Source organism: Pteropus medius, unplaced genomic scaffold (assembly GCF_902729225.1).
Source record: "Pteropus medius unplaced genomic scaffold, Ma_sr-lr_union100, whole genome shotgun sequence".
Lineage (NCBI taxonomy): Eukaryota > Metazoa > Chordata > Mammalia > Chiroptera > Pteropodidae > Pteropus > Pteropus medius.
The window spans coordinates 2,913,092-2,919,143 of NW_024340698.1; the positions used below are offsets into that span (position 1 = coordinate 2,913,092).

At 38.3% G+C, this 6,052-nt stretch overlaps 1 pseudogene; it reads right to left on the reverse strand.

The window, feature by feature from the left end:
* Positions 1-832: 832 nt before the first annotated feature.
* LOC120613395 (uncharacterized) lies at positions 833-951 on the reverse strand (annotated as a pseudogene).
* Between the last annotated feature and the right edge of the window lie 5,101 nt (positions 952-6,052).

Consider the following 6,052-nt stretch of genomic DNA (forward strand, 5'->3'; position numbering starts at 1 on the left):
TTCTCTGATGATTAGTGACCTTGAGCATCTTTTCATATGTCTATTGGCCATCTGTACTTCTTCTTTGGAGAAATATCTATTCATGTCATCTGCCCTTTTTTTTAAATAGCAAAAATGTTGGTTTATTTAAAGTATGCACTTTTTAAAAATTTATTTATTTTAATTAGTTTCAAGGATATAGTACATTGGTTAGACATCTATATAGTTAATAAAATGATCCCCCACAATTGCTCTCTCCCTTCCCTGACCCTCCATTTAGCCAGCATATTAATGTTAACTGCATTCCCTGTGCCGTGCTTCCCATCCCCGTGACCATCCATCAGCTACTAATTTGTACTTCTTTAACCCTTTGCCCCATTTTCCCATCCTTCCATCCACCTTCCCCTCTGTCCATCACTAAATTATCCACTATATTTGTGAGTCTGTTTTTGATTAGTTTGTTCTTTTTATTCCTTAGATTCCACATATAAATGAAATCATATGGTATTTATCTTTCTCTGTCTGACTTAAATACTTTCTAGGTTCAGCAAAGCAATATCTTTTTCCATCCTCTTCTTTTTAGTCTGTGTGTGTCTTTTAATCTGAAGTGAGTCTCTGATAGGGAACATGTAAGGGTCTTGTTTTCCTTTCCACTCATCTACTCTATCTTTTAGTTGGAGCACTTAATTCTTTTCCATTTGATGTACTTATTGATAAGAACATAGTTGTTACCATTCTTTATTCCCATTTTTTTTTGTTTTGTTTTGTTTTGTTTTAGGCGAGGCAACCCTTGGTTGACCTCACAGATTGCAAGGACCTCGTCAGCTTACAATCCCTTATTTTTTATTTTTTACGCCTACAGCACCTTGTCTTCCTAGGTGGTCTCCCATCCAAGTAGTAACCAGGCCCGACCCTGCTTAGCTTCCGAGATCAGAGGGGATCAGTCTTGTTCAGGGTGGCATGGCCGTAATCTTTATTCCTGTTTTTGATACATGTTTTTTCTTCTTAAATAAGTGCCTCCAACATTTCCTGTAATACTGGCTTGGTGATGATAAATTCTTTTAGCTTATTTTTGTTTGGGAAGCTCTTTATCTGTCCTTCTGCTCTAAATGATAGCTTTGCTAGATAAATTATTCTTGGTTATAGATCCTGGGTCTTCATCCTGTCAAATATTTTTGCCAAGCCCTTCTGTTCTGTAAAGTTTATTTTGAGAAATCAGCTGCCAGTCTTATGGGTTTTCTGTTATAAGTAACTATCTGCTTTTCTCTTGATGCTTTTAATATTCTTTCTTTGTATTTAACCTTTGCCATTTTAATTATGATGTGTCTTGGTGTGGGCCTCTTTGGATCTCTGATTGTTGGAATTCTCTGAGCTTCCTGCCTGGGGATTTATGTCCATTTCTTTCACCAGGTTAGGGAAGTTTTCTATCATTATTTCTTCAAACGGCTGTTCAACATGTTGATTTTCTTCAGTTATGCCAATCAAATGGATATTTGGACCGTTAATAGTGTTCCATATGCTCCTTAAATTATTTGTATAGTCTTGGCATCTTATGTCTTGCCATTCTGATTGTGTGTCCTTGGCTTTCCCATCCTATACATAAGGCATTTGATCCTTTTCTTTATTCACTTTGTTTATTCCTTTGTTTATTCCATTTAATATACTTCTCATCTCAGATAATGTGTTCTTCATTTCAGACTGGTTCTCTTTTATAATTTCCATTTCCATTTTTATGTTTTTTTTATCTCTTTGTTGAAGTTCTCACTGAGTTTACTTCCCAAAAGTTCATTGAACATCTTTATAACCAATATTTTGAACTCTGTATCTGTTAGATTACTTGACTCCATTATTCCAGGATCTCTCTTTTGTTTCCTCATATAGTTTATGCTTCTTTGTCTTCCCATTTTGGCTGCCTTTCTGTGTCTTTTTCTATGTACTAAGCAAAGCTCCTAAGTCTCTTGGTCTTATTAGTGTGAATTTGTGAGGTAGATGTCCAGTGGCACAGTCCTGAGAGGGGTTCAGCTGCAAGCCAAATTTAGCCCAAGCTTCTGCCCCTTTGGGGCCACCTGTTAAGATTCAGCAAGCGACAGATTCTGTGCTTATAGTTACCTCAGGAAACCATGCCAGAAACTGAGGCCAGCTGCCTCCAGTGTGAATCTCAGCAAGGAGCACCTGATTGCTGAGGACACAACTGAATGTGGCTTGGATGGGGCCACGAGTTGGGGGAGGTGGAATTTCAGGGATCTCCTGGATGGAGCAACCTCTGTTATCCAGTTTGACGATGTCATGGGTATGGCGGACATGGTGGCACTGTGTCCAGCACACTGGTAAGGGGAAGGGCTCAACAGGGAACAGTGGATACTGCCAGCACTTCTGTACAGAGCAAGTCTTACTTAGGCCTTCACTCCAACAATTCATTGTTCCCTTGTAAGACTCTGGTGCCTCCTGCGCACAGCCGAACTGGCACTGGTGCCCAGAGTGAGCAGGTGAGCAGGTCTGTCACAGTGAAAATCCGCTCATGGTCACAGCCCCTTTAAGAGGTGTCTTCTGCTGCTGCTGCCTCGGTCTCATTCAGCTGCTGGAGACTGGGCAGCCATGCATCCTCACCCTATCCTACCTTCTGCCATTGCAGGGTGATTTCTTGAATTTCTCCCTTTTTGTATGGCTTGTTCATCTAGGTACCAGGCGAGTTTTCCTTGCTGCTGCTCTTTGTTTCCATCACAACTTTGATTTGGTCACCAGAGGGATGAACAGAGCCTCTATCATCTAGGTTATTATTTTTCCTCCTATTTAGTTTTTTTTAAATAAATCATCTGATATTATCCAAATATACAAAGCTGCTATCGAGAAGAGAATGTGAAATAGTGTTACTAAAGCATGTACCATGGGAAGAATGTGAGTGTTAGATCAGGATGAGATTGGTGGAAATCTCTGCCTGCTACATACTTGCTATGTGACCAGCACCTATTCAGTTGTCCATAAATATGGGTGGACGTAGTTCTGAATTGATTTAAAGTGATTTAAGTTCTGTAAGCCTCTTTTGTTCTCTGGAAAATGGGAGTAATAAGTACTTACCTCAGGCTTGTTCTGAGAATTAAAGCAAATAAGGTAATTATAAAAAGTTATTCACTGCTATTATCACCAGCACCAAGAACAGTATCTGGCCCTGAGGTAACACTCAAATATTTGAATGAATGTATGCATGAATAAATCAATAAATTTGGTGCACAATAAATGCTAGCTTTTATGATTATTATGCACTAAACACTTTACGTGCATTAACTCATGCAGTCTTTGCAACAATCCTGTGAGGCAGGTATTTTACAGATGAGGAAATAGGATGAGAAAGGGTAAGGTCACATAGCCAGTAAGTTGGTGAGCTAGAATTGGAGCCCAGATTGCTGTACTTCAAAAACCTGTGCTCTTTCCTGCATGCAACTTATAATTTTCAATCACCTACATCATCAGACCAAATTATAGACCAGGTAGTGGATCTTCTGACAGAAGAAAAGAAATGGTCAACCTTTTCAGAGCAAGGCACTTTCATTTTTAGAGGCTGAGGCTGATAAAATTTGATAGTTCTTAAGGCTGTGTTAAGAATACATGCCTCACCCTCAAGGATCAATCCACTCTTCCATCTTTTCAAAGAGTAGTCTCCTGAAATACAGACTTTTGACAATGGAGCAAGAATTAGTAGAAAGCTAAAGAAGTTTTATTCATTAGTTATCATTTAATTTTAGCTGTGAGCCAACACTAAAATGAGTATTATATAACATGCTTTACACAGTTTAAAAAGTACATTTTTCTACTGCTGTAAGTTTTTCTTCTACTTTAGCCTTCTACTGATGCTTTCTGGTAGCTTGGTGAATGCAGTGTGCTGGTAAACTTGAGCACGGCCCCTCTGAAGGGAATTGCCCCGAATCCCTCCAGCACACTCCATTCACCAACCTCAAGTCCGCTATATACCTAGTGATAAAAAACGGATTTCAAGGTACCCAAACAGCTAGTTTAGGTCTCTTTGTTTTCCTTCCTCTTCTATGCCTGTAATCTTGAATTCAGCAAAATGTCTCTCTTTTTGGCCAGGTGAAACTTGTCCATAATTAGCCTTGTCCAGGGCTCTCAAACGCACAGCCAGCCCTAGATCTTCATCCTTAATCTTCGGACCATGATCTCATGTGCTTTTGAAAGTGTAATTCTTGTTATATAATGCTCATTCTAGTATTGACTCACAGCTGAGATTAAACTTTGACTGATGAATGAACCTTTCTTATCTAAAGGCAATAGCTAAGTATTAAAATCCTTGAACTGGCAGCAGTACGATAGCGCACATGGTAGGAAAGTGTAAGGAGCTTTAAAAACAAGCATTTTCTGTTAATTTTGTCTTTCCTACACTGTAAGAATACTCACCAGCTCTATGGCTCCATACTTAACCCTTTTCCCATTTAGAAAAAAAAAAGTGCAACTCATGTAGGAAAGCTACGTTTTCTAAGATTTGACATTTTCAGCAATCGAACTGCTAAAAACAAAATGTTATAAGTAGAATGATGTCATTTGTTTCCAGAGACTATCGATATACTAGAGCGATGCAAAAATAATAATAAAAGCGAGATATTTCATGGCAAACTTTGCGGATAAGGTTAAGACTGTAATCTATGAGTTATTTTGGGACAAGTGGGAAAGGGTTAAGAAATAATGAAACCAGCTCTTACTCCTGGTAATTGAAGATTGGGCAAGGGTTTGAGTATTCATCATATTCTTCAGTTTTCATCTTCTTACATAAGTGGCAACTTTTTCCAGCCAGCCACTGTCAGATCATTATTTCACTATCTATAAAACATATCCATTACCATCAACATCATCGTCATCATTATAATAGCCATCATCATTATAGAATGTGATCATACCCCTGCCTGAATATTCCTCCAAACCTGTTTTCTTCAGAACCCCTTGCCTAAACAAGTTCATAATTCTTCACTCAGATGATTAACTGCCAACATTATGTTTTTTTTTGTCTAATGTATGCCTCTTTTCTTTTATGATTCTCACAAAAGAGGAAAATATATATATGTGATATATATCCATATATCATCATATATATACTCATATATATATATATATATATATATATATCACATTCACTAGAAAATCCAGTTGCCTCCACCTTCAAAAAATATCCAGAATGTGATTTATGTATTCAATATTTATGTAGATAATCTCTAACCTAGAATATAGCCCAGCCTCCTAACTATAACGTTTCTGGTCACTCTAAGTGATCATTCTTGCCCTGTACAATCCATTCTTTCTCCAGTAGCAGCCTGCATAATACTTTGTTAATGTAAATGACATCATGTGACTCTTGCTCAGAAGTTTCTAACCATTTTTGGTTATATTCAGAATAAAACACATACTTCTAGCCATCTACCATGAAGCCCTGCATTGTCTGTGTTCTCCTGACTTCTAAGCTTCATCTCCTCTCACTCTCCTCCTTTCTCACTCTGTTCCAGTCACGTTGGATGAGACGAGATAAGGCGAATGTTATAGGATGCATGATAGGACTTTTCCAGTAGTCTTGGAAATTTGGCTGAAGCTCAAAACTGGGGGCAATGGGTGTTAAGTAAATTAATAAAAATGAAAGCTTATAAGTATTCATCACTTACTATGTGCCAGGCATGTTTCTAAGTGCCTTCACATGGATTGACTCATTTAAACACTACCCCATGAATCAGGCACCGTTATCATTCTAATTTTACAGAAAAAGGCAATCAAAATACAGAGATGATGCATAACTTGAAGTCACACAAACAGCGAGTGCTGGAGCCAAGAGTTGAATCCAGGTGATCTGATTCTGGAATCCTTGCCCTTTATGGCCATGTTTCAGCTGCTCCTCACAATCTCATGGGACCAACCAAGGAGCTACCAAAACATCTTTGTAATGCTTGCTAAGAAGTAAAGCTAAACTGTCCCTTTAGACCTTCGCCCCTTACCCTATCCAACCTAGATAAGCAGAAGAATGGAGCTTTTTAAAGGGTGAGAATATAATATTGAGAGAGGGGAAATTTGTACTAATGGGGAG